Source organism: Sciurus vulgaris, assembly GCF_902686455.1.
Source record: "Sciurus vulgaris genome assembly, contig: HiC_scaffold_138_arrow_ctg1, whole genome shotgun sequence".
NCBI classification, from domain to species: Eukaryota; Metazoa; Chordata; class Mammalia; order Rodentia; family Sciuridae; genus Sciurus; species Sciurus vulgaris.
In genome coordinates, this window is record NW_027632915.1 from 55,940 (window position 1) to 72,982 (window position 17,043).

At 39.3% G+C, this 17,043-nt stretch overlaps 1 pseudogene across 1 annotated transcript; it reads left to right on the forward strand.

Moving 5' to 3' along the window:
* Positions 1 to 6,432: 6,432 nt before the first annotated feature.
* On the forward strand, positions 6,433 to 8,615 carry LOC306652174 (GPI mannosyltransferase 2-like; annotated as a pseudogene). The gene is made up of 2 exons (XR_013766831.1): positions 6,433 to 6,655; positions 7,096 to 8,615. The product of XR_013766831.1 is annotated as a GPI mannosyltransferase 2-like (transcript).
* The last annotated feature ends 8,428 nt before the right edge of the window (positions 8,616 to 17,043 follow it).

Here is a 17,043-nt window from a genome sequence, read left to right on the forward strand (position 1 = left end):
CTCTCTCTCTCTCTCTCTCTCTCTCTCTCTCTCTCCTCTTTCTCTCTGAGTTATTTAAGCACTCTGAAATATTGCTCTTTCTCAGGTCTCTTCTAAACCAAGATGGACCAGCCTGGCACCTCCTTCCTTGATCATGTTTGCATTGACAGGTTAAACCTGGGCCACACCCACCTCCCTGTGCGTGCTGAATGTCCCACCTGTGCACAGCATGCTCTTAGCCCTTGCTTAGTGCTCCAAACACCAGAATAGTTTATTTCACGTCTCTTCTGTCTGCTCTCCCACCAACTGTTCTTGCCTCCTCCCACAGTTCTCCCTCTCCTAGTCCCCCCACGTCTCTTTGTGCATGTGCTTCTCTATCTCTTTGTCACAGAATTGCTCCTGGGATTAACTGAATTGCATGCCTCTAAGTCAATTTCATATCTAATTCATGGTGGACATTACCAGGGAAATAAATGCAAAATTGATGTGTTAAAACTTGAATTTTAATAACTGACCAAAAATTGATCAAAGAATCTTATATTCTGGATGAATTACTATCCACAACAGTTGTTCAAAGTTATTGTACCTTTAGAAGAAGTATCAGCCACTAAAGAAAATCTCCAGTGGCAGTAAGCCAGGGTGAGTAACATCTGATTGATGGATCAAATACTAGTGCTAAGACTTAAATCAAACAGAATGAATCAAACAACATTACTCTATGTAAATTTATGATTACACAAATGGTATGCCTTTACGCCATGTACAAACAGAGAAACAACATGTATCCCATTTGTTTACAATTTAAAAAAAAGAATTGATTGTGATTAAATTAATCTTATAAAATGAAAATGAAAATGGAAAAATGGAAATGGTTCAACTTTTTTAAAAAAACTGAGTTAAGAAATGAAGTTGATTTAATAAATTTGTTCGGGAAACTGATGTCTTAAATATTCATCTATCACATAATGGTAATTGTGTCAAAATATTCTGCACTTCATTAGTGAGTACCAATGATAACAAAGTTTAATCTTGTCTAATAGTAACTCCACAGCTTCCATTGGGTAGATAATATATTTATTTTCAGTACTAAGGATCTTCAACTCTTTAAAATATTAAATATACTATGCTCCAGAACTGGGTGCCCCAACTCTGAATGAAAGACTCAAGTCATAACCAAAACATATAGGTGGGTCCAAGGTTTGCAGTATGTAACCTAGTCCTAAAAACTCTCCATGGTTCTTGAAAAGTAAAACATAGGACTAGGTATTGGTCAAAGGGTACACAATTTCAGTTAGTTAGGAATAAGTTTGAAAGCTCTGTTGTTTAACAAGGTGACCACAGTTCATAACAATGAATTATATTTGTGAAAATTGCTACAAGAGCAAATTTTAGGTTTTCTCACCCAAAAACAAAGTTAAGTACATGAGGCTCTTAATTAGTTCAATTTGACTATCCCACAGTGTGTACATATTTCAAAACATCATGTTGTGTGTACATGATAAGTGTATACCATTTTCTTTTGTTAAGTAAATGTTTTTAAATTTCATTAAAAAAATTAAGTGAAAATTTTAATTATTCCCCTAAATTGTGGCTAAGTTATAACGTTAGTAGGCCAGTGCCTCAGAATTCCCCTGACTCTTCACTAAGTTATTGAGAAGTTATCATCCCAAATCCTTGATCAGAGCAAGGAAACCAGAAGCCAACCAGCATCCACAAGGAGCTGTAGAGAGGACAATTCATCAGTTCTTTGTGGTCTGCCTTTAGCAGAGGCATATGTGGAAAACTGCTTGGGTAGATTGATAGGTGATTCACACGGGAGTGTGTGTGTGTGTGTGTGTGTGTGTGTGTGTGTGTGTGTGAAATGCATAGTGTACATAGAAGCATACACACAGTTCTATATAAACACACAATTTCCAGTGGGAACAAGCTAGGCCAAGGTCACCCTGAGAGCCGGGGCTTTCACTGCAGGGGCTGTAGCACTGTCATGTTCCTTGATGATAAAGCTCTAAGCAGAGGGAGAAGAGAGCTCCAGGGGTACTGCCTGTCTAGAACACAGAAGGCAAAGCTGGCGACTTTCTCCAGATTGAAGGAACATGATGAGTCTCAGAGAACAACTTGCTGATGATTTTTCCCTCTGTCATTACAAACTTGAAGCCTAACATAGAAGCAGCTGCTTTATCCCAAGTTAAAAATGCAATATGGGGAATTTCCTACTCCATTGTACAAAGGATCCATTAGCACTGAAGTCAGAGATAACGGGAAAGCCTGTACATGTGAAGATAAATGGCTGAGATTGGAGAGCAAAGGGAACACAGCCATGAGTGGCCCCAGGTGACTGTCAAGGTTATGAACTTTGTCTCTAGGTGTCCTTAGTCCCTGCCTTGATTAGACTTGTTTGTTCCAGCTCTCAGGCTGTTACTATGATCACCTTTGTGTTTAACTTCTGGTTTTGTGTTTTGAAAGTAGATATTTTCCTGTTGATGCATTTAGAATGAAGGTTACCAATGGCTGCAATTTACTCTGAAATGCATCAAACAATATAAGATTCCTGGGTAGAGAGCTGGATGGGTGTGATAAAGCCAGATAAACAAAGTGTCAAAGGTGGCATCTGGGGATGGAGCCACGGGGGCACACACTTTGCTCTGTGTATGAAGCCTTTCCTAATAAAAAAACTGAAAGGCCCATGGGCTTGCTGGCTCAACTGTGGCCAGTGGAAACTGCCTCACTTTTGCTCCCGTGTCCTTTGACAAAAATGTGGTAGTCTTTGGCAGCTTGGCTGCTATTGGTAATGACAAGATGTTGTGGACTCATATATTTCCTGTCCTGACCTGGAAATAAACAATTCAGTTAGAAACAGTATTTCAAGACAACAATCTTGATGCCATGGACTGGCAAATGTCTGTCATTTTTATGGCCTTTTAGAAGACAGAGCAAAGATACAGATAGGTGAAGACAGACAGGCAGAGGAAGAGGCATGGAGACAAAAAATAAAGAGGAAAAAAAGAATATTTAAGATAAGGTGCTCTACCATACTAATATTTCTTTTTCAAATTTATACTACAAGGATTTTCCTACCCTTTTCTATCTTGCTTCTGTATTTTCTTTCTCTAATATAAAGAATCTTATTTCTCAAGGGACAAAATTAGAAAATCTTGCAATTCCCCTTTGTTCTATCCCAGCTGATACAAACCAGTTTCAGAAAGATGATGCTAAGACAATGAGTTCCAATTGCCAAAACTGATTAAAAGTCTTGCATATGTTCTTCCCATCTTTCCCCTTTTTTAGCATTGTATCTGACCAGCATCGTCAGAGCAGACAGCCATACTGCATTTCTCTTTACTTTAACCCCATTTACACTTATTTCTAAAGGTAACAACAAGTTTGATGCTCAGCATCTCTCTTAATGTTGATGTCTCCCTAGTCATTTTATCTAGAATGTTCTCTAGTAGATTTTTTAGGAAAAAGTTCATGGAAACAACATTTTCTTATTTCTTGTATGTTAATTACAGTTGGTAACATTCATAACTGAAAGTCCTGCTGGATATGAGTTCTTAAGCCCACATTTTAATTCCTTGAAATGTCTTAAATATATACTGGCTTAAGATTGAAAAATCTAGCAATAATCTAATTTTCCCCTTATTTATCAAATGCTTATCTGCCTAAATTCCCAAAGGATTTCTTGTTTCCCTTTAAAGTTCAGTAATGTTACTAGTCTGTCTTACTGTTGGTCATTCTCAATCTATTTTGAAGGATGTGGCATTTCTTTTAGCTGTGACATGAATAAAAACAGTGTATTGAAGTCTGTGAAACTGTAGTCCAAATCAGAGACTTATAATGGCATTTAATAATAAATGTTTTTCCTTGAAAGAAAACAGAAAAGCAGATCATAATCTTAAAAACTGGTAAAGGGAAACAGTTAAGAATTTATTCTATTTTTTATATGAACCTAGACAACCAAATACTAGATAAAGGAAAGATGTACTCATAAAAATATTTCTAGCTCATAAATGAAAATGAGAAGGTTGAATTAGAACATCACTATTTTGCTTGCAAGGAGGCTTATTTTGGATTCCACCTGAATCTCTTTTTTGCCCTTGAGGATGACTGCAGATAATTTATTAACCATCATCATTGGCTGTCTTGAGTTATTTGTTATTGATATTAGTGAGGTAGAACAAGATGATTATGGACAGTAGAATACATTAGCTTCCTTCATGGAGGCTGTGCTATCCAAAATAACCTTCCAATCTTTCTGAAACCTCATGCAGAGGGCATTTGAATTTAGAGATGGACCAACACAGGCAACGCTCCATCATGACAAAAAACATCTTAAATATGAATTCCCTACAATAATGGTGATATGAACAGACATAGCATTAAAAAATAATCATGCACACTGTGGATACAAGCTAGAATTCCTGAGTTTACTGTGTGCAGCCCCGGGCTAATCTCATTTGATTCTCAATGAAACTTGGAGGCATACACAGTAATTTTCTTGTTGTAAAAATCAATTGTACGTTTCTCCTGCATTATGACCTGTCACTGAGACTTTCAGGTTTTTTAGGGGATGACATTTTATTGATAGAGTCATACTGAGAATCATAGGAGTTTAGAAACTTTTTCATGGCCACCTGTGCAACAAACTTGGCAATACAGAAAACAGGGAGGTGTGAGAGGAATCATCTTCCTCATCCAACGTGACTTACAGGTGTCAAGGGACAATGCACAATTTTCCTTCCTGAGAAACACCTGCAGTGTTGCCCAGAGGAGGGGGAGATCACCACCTTGTCTCCCCTAGATTGAAGAGAGATGGGCAGGAGGTTTGAAATTTGCCTCAAAAACTCACAGAATCTACTCTCTCAGAACTTATGGTAAACAACAGAAGCAGTTTCAACACCCCAGAGCAGAAGAGGATTTCCAAGGAGTTCCCTACCAGGGTTGCCTATGGCCCAGGTCCTCTCATGAAACCCAGCAATGGATAACACAGGACAAATAACAACAGTGTCTGCTAGACTAGTTCTGGAACCCAAAGAGAAGCCACTCAGACTAGGACCAATACCAGAAAAGAATGCACCTTTTCTCATGTAATGATGAAGAAGCCAAGAACAGCAAAGCCTGAAAGATAAAAGGAGCCTGAAAAATAAAAGAGGAAGACCCAGCACAAGAGGCAGAGAAAGAATGCTGCTGAAAAGCATTTCTTCCAGCAAGCACACACCTGTTCATGCTCCCAGGGGAGCAAACTGGGACCAGAGGAGAGGTGATAGGACGACCAGGAGACCACAGTGGAAACCGAGGAGCTAGCACGGAATGGGAACCAGGTGGCTAGGAAAGCAGGGAAGGACAGAATCTGCGCTGTCACAGATGAGGAACATGAGAAATTCCACCAAAGGCTGAGAAAGATTTGTTGTAAAAGCCATCAGAAAGAAAATAGGTATGAGGACAGTCTTATCATTTAAAATATGGTCCTCAGTGTTTCGGTAGACACCAGAATTTTTGCTACAAAAGCAAAAATCAGCTGCAGGAAATAAATGTTTTCCTGTGCTGAAGATCTACACCTGTGAAGTTATGGGACAGAACATCATGAATGTTAACATTTAGATTTACCTCAGTGGCTTCTTTTTTTCCTTTTTTTTTTTTTTTTTTTCACTTCAAAGATAAAGAAAACAAATAATGACACAAGGATCCAGGCAGACAGAAGAAAAAAGTACAGTTGGACTCTCATTTCCCACTAATTGCCAAAGAGCAGATTACTAACATCTTTAGGGTTATGAGTGAAAAACAATACCATGACCCAGGAATTCGAACACCAGCCACTGTGTCATTTAGACATGAAAGCAACAGAAAAGCACTCATCTAAGCAAGGACTCAGGAAATAGCCTCCAAATATAATTTTTCTGAAAAAAAAAAAAAAAAAAAAAAAAAAAACTATTCACAAAAGAATGATGAGAAGTCAACATAAATGACTAAAGCCCAGGAAATATATGCTATCATGTGGACTAACAGTGAGCATTGGAAATGGCAAAATGTACGATTAAATCAAAAACATACAAATAAGTTGTATTGTGTATATCATCAAAAGAATTTGAAGAAAATATTTAACCTCATGTGAAATTGCTTTTAAAAGTATTTTTAAAGAAATAGTAAGAAATCAAGGCTGTGGGTCGGCCTGGAGGGGGCGGACCGGACGGGCGGGCGCTGAGGGTTCTGGCGCCAGCTCCGGAGCCCTGGAGTTCTAGGGGGGAGGGAAGCTGTCAAACCAAGGCCGAGGGAAATGAGGCAGAGGCTGCAGAGAAGCGTGGAGCCCCGCCTCTCCGCCATAGCGGCCTCCGGCGCCGCCTCTTCCTTTAAGGCCTCCTGCCCTTGCCTGCTTCTGGCCCTGTTGCGAGTCCCGACTCCGGCTCCCTCGGGAGTATCCCCAGGGCCGAGGCTCGTTTGGGGTGAGAGCGACGCTCAGAACCCGATAGCTCGGTGTCCAAAAGCAGCAGGCTCGGACAGGCTCGGGACATGGCAAGGCTGGCAAAGGGCGGCTCTTGTCTCGGGACGGTCCGCGAGGCCTTAGGCCTTGAGGATCCTGGGGCTGAGCGACTTTACCCCACCGAGGATGTTAGTCTAACTCAGAGGCTCTAGGGCTCCAGTTAACAGGCCTTCTCAAATTCCCAGATATGGCCCACCTACCGTAAGCATTCCAGCAGGAGCTCTTATCATTGGAGGAAGTACTGCGCTAGGCGTTGGAGGCCTGGGTTATGGTCCTGTCTGGGAAACGTATACCCTTTGGGGGTGAAGTTTAAAAAGCAGAGAACATAAAACTCTTTTAAAGTAGTCTCGGGTATGTCGCTTGGCGCTGGTGAGCCTCAGTTTCCACATCCATAAAATGGCGATGGTAATTATACTGGCCTTACAATGTCTAATGAGATCTCTGGAGCCTGTTTATCTCATGGAAAAATAAAAGACTGAAACTATTTGATCCGTAAGCGCCCTGCCACTTAGTGATTTGGCAAGGGGTTTGTTGGAAAGAGGTTGGCAAATAGCTGAGAGGGAGAACTGACTGGCTTTCTTTTGCTTTTGCTTGTTCTACCTGTAATCTAATTGTGGGCTACAAATTTCTTGTGGTCGCAGAGGCCAGAGCTTGACTCTGAAAGGAGGAAAGGAAGAATGCAAGTCTGGTCAAGAGGCAGAGAAAGCTGAGGAAATTCAGTTCTGGTAGCAACACTCCTGTATTTCTTGTGGTGAGATTATGTGGCCCCTAGACCCATCACGGAAAGAGGTGCTGAGGTTTGTGGTCAGCTGCCTGTCCTGACTCTGATGCTGCAGGTTCTCACTAGGTTTTTGGGCTCTTCCACTCCTATTGTGTACTGGTTTCCAGCTTACTTGCTTCAGGATCGAGAACCACTGTTGAGATCCCTAGAGACAGAGCCTTGGAAGCCTCTTGTGGAAGACTCCCCACCATGACAAAAGATACCCAGAAATTCTATCATGGAACTTTTGTACAACTGGAAAATCTGCTCTCCAGTCACGCCAATACGTCCTACGTTACTTCCTGACTTACTGGCTCCTGGGACTACTCTTACATTGCAACTTCCTGCCTTGGACATGAACTGAAGTCTCAAAGGACAGACTGGAAGCCAACTTAATTCATGTTCTGAAAGTTAAAAGACCAGGACTAGGCATGATGGCACACACTGTAATCCCGGCAACTCAGGAGGCAGAGGCAGAAGGATCACAAATTTAAGTCCGACCAGACAACTTGTTGAGACCCTGTCTCAGAAAATAAAAAGAATTGGGGATGTAGCTCAGCCCTCATTACTGGAAGAAAATAACACACAGGGACTGCCTGCTTTGCCCTGGGATTATTTCTTTGGCCATTAGAACCTCTCTGTCTTTGGAGACTGGTGAGCCATCAAAGAGCCCTTTCTGGTCCTGGCTGGGACGGTTTTAAGAATAGTAACTATTTTCACTGTGTTGATACCTTACTCAAGTCTAAAGTACAACTGGATCCATCTAGTTAGCCAACATAGCAGAAACATTCTTAAACCTGCCACTGCAAATTTAAATGTACATTTTTAAAATGTGCATTTCATCAAAGGCTCTAACTGACAGGCTGATGACAGTCCACACAAGATAGTGCAGGCCCAGACAACGTGGTAGCAGTAGAAAAATGGGACCATCTTCTCGAAATGGGACATTTCTGAAGGCATTTTTTTCATGATTTGTACATCTGTTTTTATGAAAAGTCTTACAATCTGGGTGTGGTGGTGCACACCCAGACTGTAATCCCAACTCACTTGGAAGGCTGAGGCAGGAGAATCCAAATTTGAGGCCAACCTCAGCTACTTGGAGAGACTGTTTCAAAAAAGACTGTGGTTGTAGTTCAGTCAGTGGTAAAGCACTTGCCTCACATGCATGAGGCCCTGGATTTAATCCCCAGGATTGCGGGTGGGGGGACTTATAAAGATATTACAAATTAAAGAAGTTGTTTAAAATTAAACAACTTCTAATCATATATAAATAGAATGAACTTTTTACAAATAAGAGGGGGTTGGGAGTATAAGTTGGTGGTGGAGCACATGAGGCCCTTAGGTTTGATCTCCATGCAAATAACAATAGTAATAATGATTATTAATAAAAATCACTTAGAAAAAAAATCAATCAAAATTCCCAAATTTTTATGACATTAAAGAAATAAGAGAAAATTGGAGGTAGTAAAAGCTTACTAAATGACTTTTGTGATACAAAGGAAAGTTTTTCTATTAATATTAATAAAGAAGCATATTATTCTTAAGAAAAGGTAACTACAAAATAGGTATCATATTTATGAAACTGCTCTTTGAAATTTAAAATGCAGTACCTAAAATAGAAAACTCAATATAAAGACTGGAAAATAACTTATCTTAGCCCATCTTCTGTCACTATAATTGAATACCACAGACTGGATAATTTGTAAAGAATAGAGGTTTATTTGGCTCATGGCTGTGCAGGCTGGGAAGTCCACAAATCAAAGATGGTGCCAGCACCTGCTTGGCTCTTGGTGAGGGTCTTCTTGCTGTATGATAACATGGCACAGAGCATCACATGGAGAGGCAGAACATGTGTGCCAGAGAACTCGCTCTAGTAATCAAGCCATTCCTGCAGTACACATTAGCAAATCAGTCCACATATGCACCCCTCCATTCCCAAGGGCAAAGCCCTCATGACCCACTGATCTCCAGAAGGTCCTGCTTCCCAACACTTCAGAACTGGGGACCATGTTCCCAATACATGAACATTAGACCATAGGAAAAAGTCAAGAAGATCCACCAGAACATAGAGTGGAAACACAAAGAAATGTAAAGTGTGAGAGAAGCATTAAGAGACACAGAGAGGCCAGAATTCTAGGAAGGCAACACGTATCTGAAGAGACAGAGAAAGGGAGGTCTCAAATTTCCTACAACTGAAGAAAGACATGAAACTGAGAAAGAAGGAAAAGAAGACCTTGTGAACTCCAAAGAATATTGGAGAACTTCAAAGCTGAACAAATTATTCTAAAGCTAAGAGAGAAAAGAAATTTACCTACAAAGAAAGACAAATCCCGCTAGATTCAAGTACTAGCCACCAGGAGACCACTGGGCAATGCTCACACCAGGTTTATGGAAAATAATGTTGAATTTAGCATATTCTATGTACTCCACAAATCAAGACATTGGACAGGAAAGTCATTTCAAAAATTAAGTAACTAAAATGTAGCATGATTGTGAAATGGGAGGAAGTAATCCATTACCATGACAGTTGAATAATTTAAAGATTTAATATATTGTATATTGGCTTTAAACTTTAAATATATTGTATGTTGACTTTAAACTTTTAGAAACAAACTGTACACAAAATGCAGCAGAACTCACTGGGACTTGTTATGAACTGAACCTTGCCCTGACACCCCACCCCGGAATTCATGTTGAATCCCTAATCGCCTGGCACCTAAGAAAGTGACTGAATTTGGACACAAGGACTTTTTAAAGGTGGCTAAGTTAAAATGAGGCTTTTAGGGGAGGTCCTCATCCAATCCGACTTACATTCATACAAAAAAAAAGAAATTTGGACACACAACAGAGACACCGGGGTCATAGGTGCTCAGAATTAAAGTCCCTAGGGAAAAGTCAGCTGCAAAGAGAGAGCAAGCTTGCACACACCTTGGTCTTGAATTTCCAGTATCCATAACCATGAGATAATAAATGTTTGTCATTTAAATCACCCAGTTTTGGGACTTCATCCCAGCCTTAGCAAGCTAGAACAGAGCTGAAGCCAGGAGAGATACATTATTGAACTTAATCTTACAAAGTACAAAAGTGAAATGGATGAAGATTTGGAGAACATGGAAGCAGTTCCCATCCTCTCATTCTAGACAATAGGAAATCAAAGAATACTGTTTAAAATGTATAGAATAATGAATGAATCTTTAAGCATATTAAAGTTACAAAGATAAGTGAACAATTAAAATAATAATATAATTATCAAAATGTGGGGTGCAGGGGTTATGGAAAAAAGAGTGAACTAGCAGTTTTCTAAGGACAGAATCAATGATCATTAAACATTCAGCAAATTTTTTATTTTTGTACCAGGGATTGAACTTGGGGGCACTCAGCCACTGAGCAACGTCCCCCAGCCTTTTTATTTTGAGACAGGGTCACACTCAATTGCTTAGGGACTCAATAAGTTGCTGAGGCTGTCTTTGAACTTGCTGGGATTACAGATGTGTGCCACTGTGCCCATGGAAAGCATATCTATTCTGCGTCAGGCATTGTTCTGAGCACATGAGACTCATCAGCAGCCAACACACAGAAAATATCAATCTCATAGAGTTTCCATGACAGTGCAACGAAACAAACAATAATTAATAGGCCTGTGATGAGGAAGGGAGCCGATATCGATACCTGGAGGCAGGACAGGGTCATCTTGCATGAGCAGTGAGCCAGGGCATGACAATCCTGCTGAAAGCTCAAGGGCTCACACGACTGCTTTTAAGGTACAGAGCAAACAGATGTGAAGAGTGGGTCTGGAGGGTTCAGAAAAGATATCCAGCACAGTGCAACAAACAGGTGCACCATGGAGGGTCCAAAGGTGACACGTGATCTTAGGGGAGATAGAAGTGGAAAGACAAAGCTGCAGGATTTCTGTGTAGAACGGGGCTTGCAATTTTAAAGAGGGTTGCTCAGGTACGGTTCATCGAGAACTTATTTAAACAAATATTCAAATATCTGGTATTTAGGGCAAAAATATTCTGGAACTGGACTTGGCAGTGCATGCCTGTAATCCCAGAGGCTCAGTTGACTGAGGTAAGGAGGGTCCCAAGTTCAAAGCCAGCCTTAGCCACATAGTGAGGCCCTAAGCAACTTAGAGACATAATAAAATAAACACAAAGAATAAACCTCAAATCAAAAAATAAAAGGGCTGGGGATATGGCTCAGTGTTTAAGCACCCCTGGGTTCAATTCCCCGGAATAAAAAAAAATATTCTGAGGAACAGAAACAGCCAGTGCAAGTGTCCAAAGGCAAAAACACAGTACAGGGAATTCAACTTCAGCATGTGAGAGTTTCATTTGGTTCACTCAACAGGTATCCAGGGAGAACCAGTGATGGGGCTATTATTCTTCTAGGTGTTGAGGTCCCCAGACAATGTGATGAGAAATCAGGTAAGTTTCCTTTAGCTGACGTTCTGGTGGGACAGACATTAAAGAGCCAAGTTATCAGGGAGATGGTGATTTCAGATCACAGCATGTTCTTTAAGGACAAGAAAGTGAGGCAAAGTGAGCAAGGGAAGGAGGAAGGCAGAGGCTGCTTCAGATCAAGTGGTTTCTTTGAATAAATGACACTTGACCTCCCCCTAAATGAGGAGACAGCCAAGGGAAGACCTTAGGAAGAATGTTCTAGAAACACACACAGATCTGGAGTTGGTGCGAGCTTGAAGCAACTTGTGAATTATGAAGCAGACTGGCTTCAGTATTTTTTAGTTTAAACCAGAAGAAACAGTGAATAGTGGTTGTCATGAGAATGCCACACTGCTAAGGAGAACCCATGGTAGAAGACACTATTTTTCTTTTACCATTTTTCATTGTTCTATTTGTTAAAAACAAAAACTCCTCAAATATTTTAAGCTGAATAACAACATCAAAATATGTAAAGCAAAAACCAGGTGAAATTAAACAGTACCAGAGCAAAGGAAGTCTTTCACATCTGTCTTTAAATCAAATTAGGAGGAGCCCTAATGAGAAAATAAGAATGATGTTGAGAAAATAAGAATGATATGATTCCTAGTCTTGAATAATAGAATTTTGAAACACTTATAAGTATATATAATTTTAAATGCACTGATTTCTGAATCTTAATGAATTACTCACATAATATGTTCTAAAGTTTGTTTATGAGGACACAAGGATTACTCATGGTGACACAAAAACTATTAATTTCCATGAATTCTTTTCTTGACTAAGCGATCTGGAGTTAGGTTTCTGTCTCTTGCCAACTTGTTTTTCAAGGTTCCTACCAAAATTTCTCTCTGTAACACCCGCCTCTCTCCATCAAACATCAACTCTTCACTGTCCTTCCACTGGGAAGCCTCCCACTTGACACGACCCATCCTGACCCTGCTCGGCCTCCAGTCCCTTCATTGTATCTCACCAGCTGTTACTGACATAGGAACACAGTCGAGTTATTTGATCATTGAGAAGATCAAGGGATCCATCTGAATGGGCTACAAGATTTTTCCTGTTTGGGGCTCTCTGTCTCTTTGTTGGATTTGATTTTTGTTTTTTGCTTTGGGGATTTTGATTTTGGGGGGGATTGTTTGTTTGTTTTGGGTTTTTGGTTTGGTTTGAGGTTTTTTCCAGGGGGAGTGTTGGTTGGTTGTTTTGTCATGTTGCTAGGGATGGAACCCAGGCCCTTGCACATGCTCAGCAAGTGCTCTGCCACTGAGCCACACTCCAGGCCCCTGGAGTCCTTCATCCTGATGTCCCACTACCATCCAAATTAATTGATGTGCTGCAGCTCCACCAAAAGTTTTCCATGCTGTGCTTTCCCCCTCTTCTGTGCCTTTGTCCTTGCTACTCTTTCAGGCTGGGATGTCTTCTTTGTCCCCTGACTGAGCCTTGTGGCATGAAGAAACCCAAGTTAGAGGAAATGGTCAGTCACTAAAGAAGGAAGAAAAGCTGTAATCCACAATGTGGAGAAGGGAAGTCTTTGGGGCCTGAGATTCTCATGGTGGATAAGCCCCACAGCTTCCTGGAGAACTATCATCATTTAGAACCTGCATTATAAGTGACTAAGAACTGAGACGTTCATGAGATTGCTTTCCAGTGTCAGAGAACATAGGGATATTCTTCATGGTAAGGCAAGAAAGCATTATGTGCGGAGAAGCTAAACTGTGGAAAGGGTCTGAAGCACGATGCTATGCATGAGGACATGGGGCAGGGACAATATAAGGAACTAAGATAAGAACAAGGTCAAGGAAGCTGGAGTCAGACAGGGAAGGCTGGCTTGTGAGAAGAATCAGCTTCATTTACAGAAAAAATAAGGAAGCCAGTGATTGCTTTCATAGAGCTGCACAGTAGGCCCACACCTCTGAAAAGGCAGAAGGAGCTGAAAAATAGATATTTTGCCCAAAATTCAACGACCTTGTTAGGCTGCCATTCATATGACTTAATGACCTCAGAACCAGGAAATGTTCAAGTTTCATGTAATGCATTTAGTTATGGGTTAGTAATTAATGGGGAAAGATATTATCTGAATACACATTTTAAAATGCAGCAGATGCTTTAAAAGGGTATTATTTTCTGTGCCAATGATAAAGTCTGACTTAAAAATTCATATATTAAATGTCACCTTGAAAGAGTAAGGACAGCTGCGCAGACTCATAAACACAGTCATGATCCCAACAATTGGCAACAGAAATGAACAGAGAACACAAAAGAAAACCAGAAAATGAAATGATGTGGGAGGGGCACAGGCAACAGTAATTGAGCAAAATGTAAAAGGTAACTCATTAGCAAGAACTTTTAAAAATAGCATTGCTCCTAGAAGAGAAGTAAAGTATAGTCATTGAAAGAAAAAAAAAAAATGAACAAAGGTAGGAAATTGGAGTCACAAATAATCTTGAGTTAACCATTGTACCTATTAACATTTTGATAATTTTTATTCCCCACATATTTCTATGCATATATGCTCCAAAGGATATGATGTACTAAACTTAGAACTTGATAGCCTGATTTTCACATTAGGAAATGTTATGAACATTTCCTCTGCATTAATTATTTTTCTAAAGTGTATATTGTGACTACACTATTTGATTAAATTGACATAGCATGCCTTGTTTAAACATTAACCTTTCCTATGTATTTAGAATATTGACTGTGTTTTGCTGTATTGTTCTGTGTTACAACAAATATAGCTCAGTTTTGCATGTTTCCATAATAATGTCATTAAGCCAATATCTCTCAAGTCATGTTGTGTATAATTAGGTACCCTGCAAAACTCCTCCCCCACAAAGTGAGTCTATGATCAAATAAGCTGAAAACACTTTTATTATAATCTTATTGATTATAATAAATGATTCTACATAAATGTATATTAGGACATTTGAAATTGTTCTGTCACTTAAAGCTTTATTTAAGCCAGAATTTTGCAGGTTTTTTAAATAGTAGAAAATTCTTCCTAGGCTTGTGCAAACATTGAGAGGTGTCAGAAACATTTTTCTTGGAATTCCTACAAGTGAAATGGCTAGGTCAAAGTGCAGGAAGCTTTTAAGGGTCATGATATAGATATCACTAAAGAATTTTCTAAAAAGGATTGTCAGTGTAAAAGACTACCTCTTTCCCTAATGACAGCAATGAGGATTAGTGATCTGCCTTTTCCGAGTCAATAAATAGCAAAGTATAACATTTAGATTCACATTTTCTGTTTATTAATGAGCCAAACTTTGTCCCACATACATTGAAGATATATTTCTTTTTGTTCGTGTAAGCTGTTTATTCATGACCTTTGCCTATTTTTCTATTATGTTGATCATCTTTTTCCTTATTATAAAGAAATATCTGCCTATAGATAATATTTTTCTCTTATGTATTTCAAATATTGTCTCAGATTGTTGTTTTTCAATTCTTTTATGAAGTTTTTCATTTTTAGTTATTTATTTTTCTGCAAAAATACTTGTAAAAATTTCATGTGTCATTTCTTCTTTACTGTCCTAGTTGAAGGTTTTTCCCACTTAAAAATCATATAAACTTTAATTACTGCAAACTAGAAATATTTGAGCAAGGAACCAGGTACAGAAGCAATATTCCACAATCAAAATATTTCCTGTAAAAAGATCTTATTTACCATAAAGGAAGCAAACAATGGGAGGCATCTAGGAATGAACTTTATAGGCAAGACCTTTTTGGAAAATGCTATAAAACTTTATGGAAGGAATAAAAGGAGACCAGAATAAATGAGGAGACATTTGATGTTATTGAATAGGATGACTCAATATCATAAAGATATCAAACTTTCCAAGTTAATCTATAAAGTTCATTCAATTACAATAAAATTCTCAAGAATTTTGAATAGAATTTGACAAGCTAATTCTAAACAATAAAAATGTAAATGTATAAGAACAGCCAAGATAATTATGAAGAAGGAGAACAAGATAAAATGATTAGTCCTACCAAATATTAAAATTAAATTAATGAAACTAAACAAATAAATCCTTTAAATAAAAAGCCCAGTTATAAACTTATGTGTTTATGTACATTAGTATGTGATAAATCTGACATTTCAAGTTGCTAGGGAAGAATTAACTATTAACTAAGTAGTGTTGATACAAGTGATTATCTCCTTTATGAAGGTAGGCCCCAACTCATATCTTTTGCACAGAATCAAAAGCTGAAAGAATTAGAGGAGCATGTATGTTTTTCAACTAATATAGGAAAGATCTTTTTTTTTTTTTTTTTGGAAAGATCTTAAACCAGAGACAACAGACAGGATTTATTAAAATTGCTAAATTTGGCTACATCAAAATCCAAATATGTTCAACAAATGACTTCATGAAAAAGACATAAGGCATGTTATGGTTTAGATATGAGGTGTCCCTTAGAGCTCATGTGTGAGGCAAGGCAAGAATGTTCAGGGGTGGACTGATTAGATTGTGAAAGTTATAACTGAGTCAGTGGATTAATTCATCAATACAGATTAACTGGATGGTAATGTAGGCAGAGTGTGGTTGGGAGAGGTGGGCAGAAGGGCATGGCAGAGGAAAGCAGCTCACTGCATGATAGCTGGAAAACAGAGAGAGAGAAGAGCCAAGAGAATAGAATATAATCCCTGAGGATAATCTCCCCACCCCATGACCCACTTCCTCCAGCCACACCCCATCTGCCTACAATTAACAACAGCACAATAATACTTTCAGATTATTAATCCAAAAAAAATGGATTAATACACTGATCAAATTATAGCTCTTCTAAACCAATTATTTCACCTCTGAGCATTAGTGCAGGAGCTTTTGGGGTACACCTCATGGCCAAACCATAACAGTGTGGTTTGATACACAGCCTCAGTACCATAAGCATTTGTATCCTTATGAGATTTGGAAGAAAATAGCAAGGTAGTGACAGAATTCCTTCTGCTCCCACTGTTTCTTCTGCAAAGCTCAGTTAAGGGAGAAACTCAGTTTTCCTGTAGCATTGGTCACAAAGATCCCAATGTCAAGGTCCTGACTCATGCATGCTGAGAGCCAGGCTGCCAGCCCTTTTACATTCACTTGTTAGAATGGATTACAGCTAAGATGGTGTGCTCAGGAGCCACTGTGCCCCCTATTTCCAGGAGGCAGCAATGGGCTTCCTCCTTCCCCAGCTTTCTAACCTTGGTATGGAAGAGGCAGAGCTTCCTTAGCCACATTTCAGTGTGGTTCTGGGAACCATTGCTGGAAACGTTCCTTAAAGCCATCCCTCCAGCCCCTCCTGCAACTTTAAGAGTACCTAATCTATTAAATGCCCTCATGTAATGGTGCTAGTGGTTTCTGTTATCTGTAAGAGAACTCGGCATTAAAAATAATTTGGCCTTT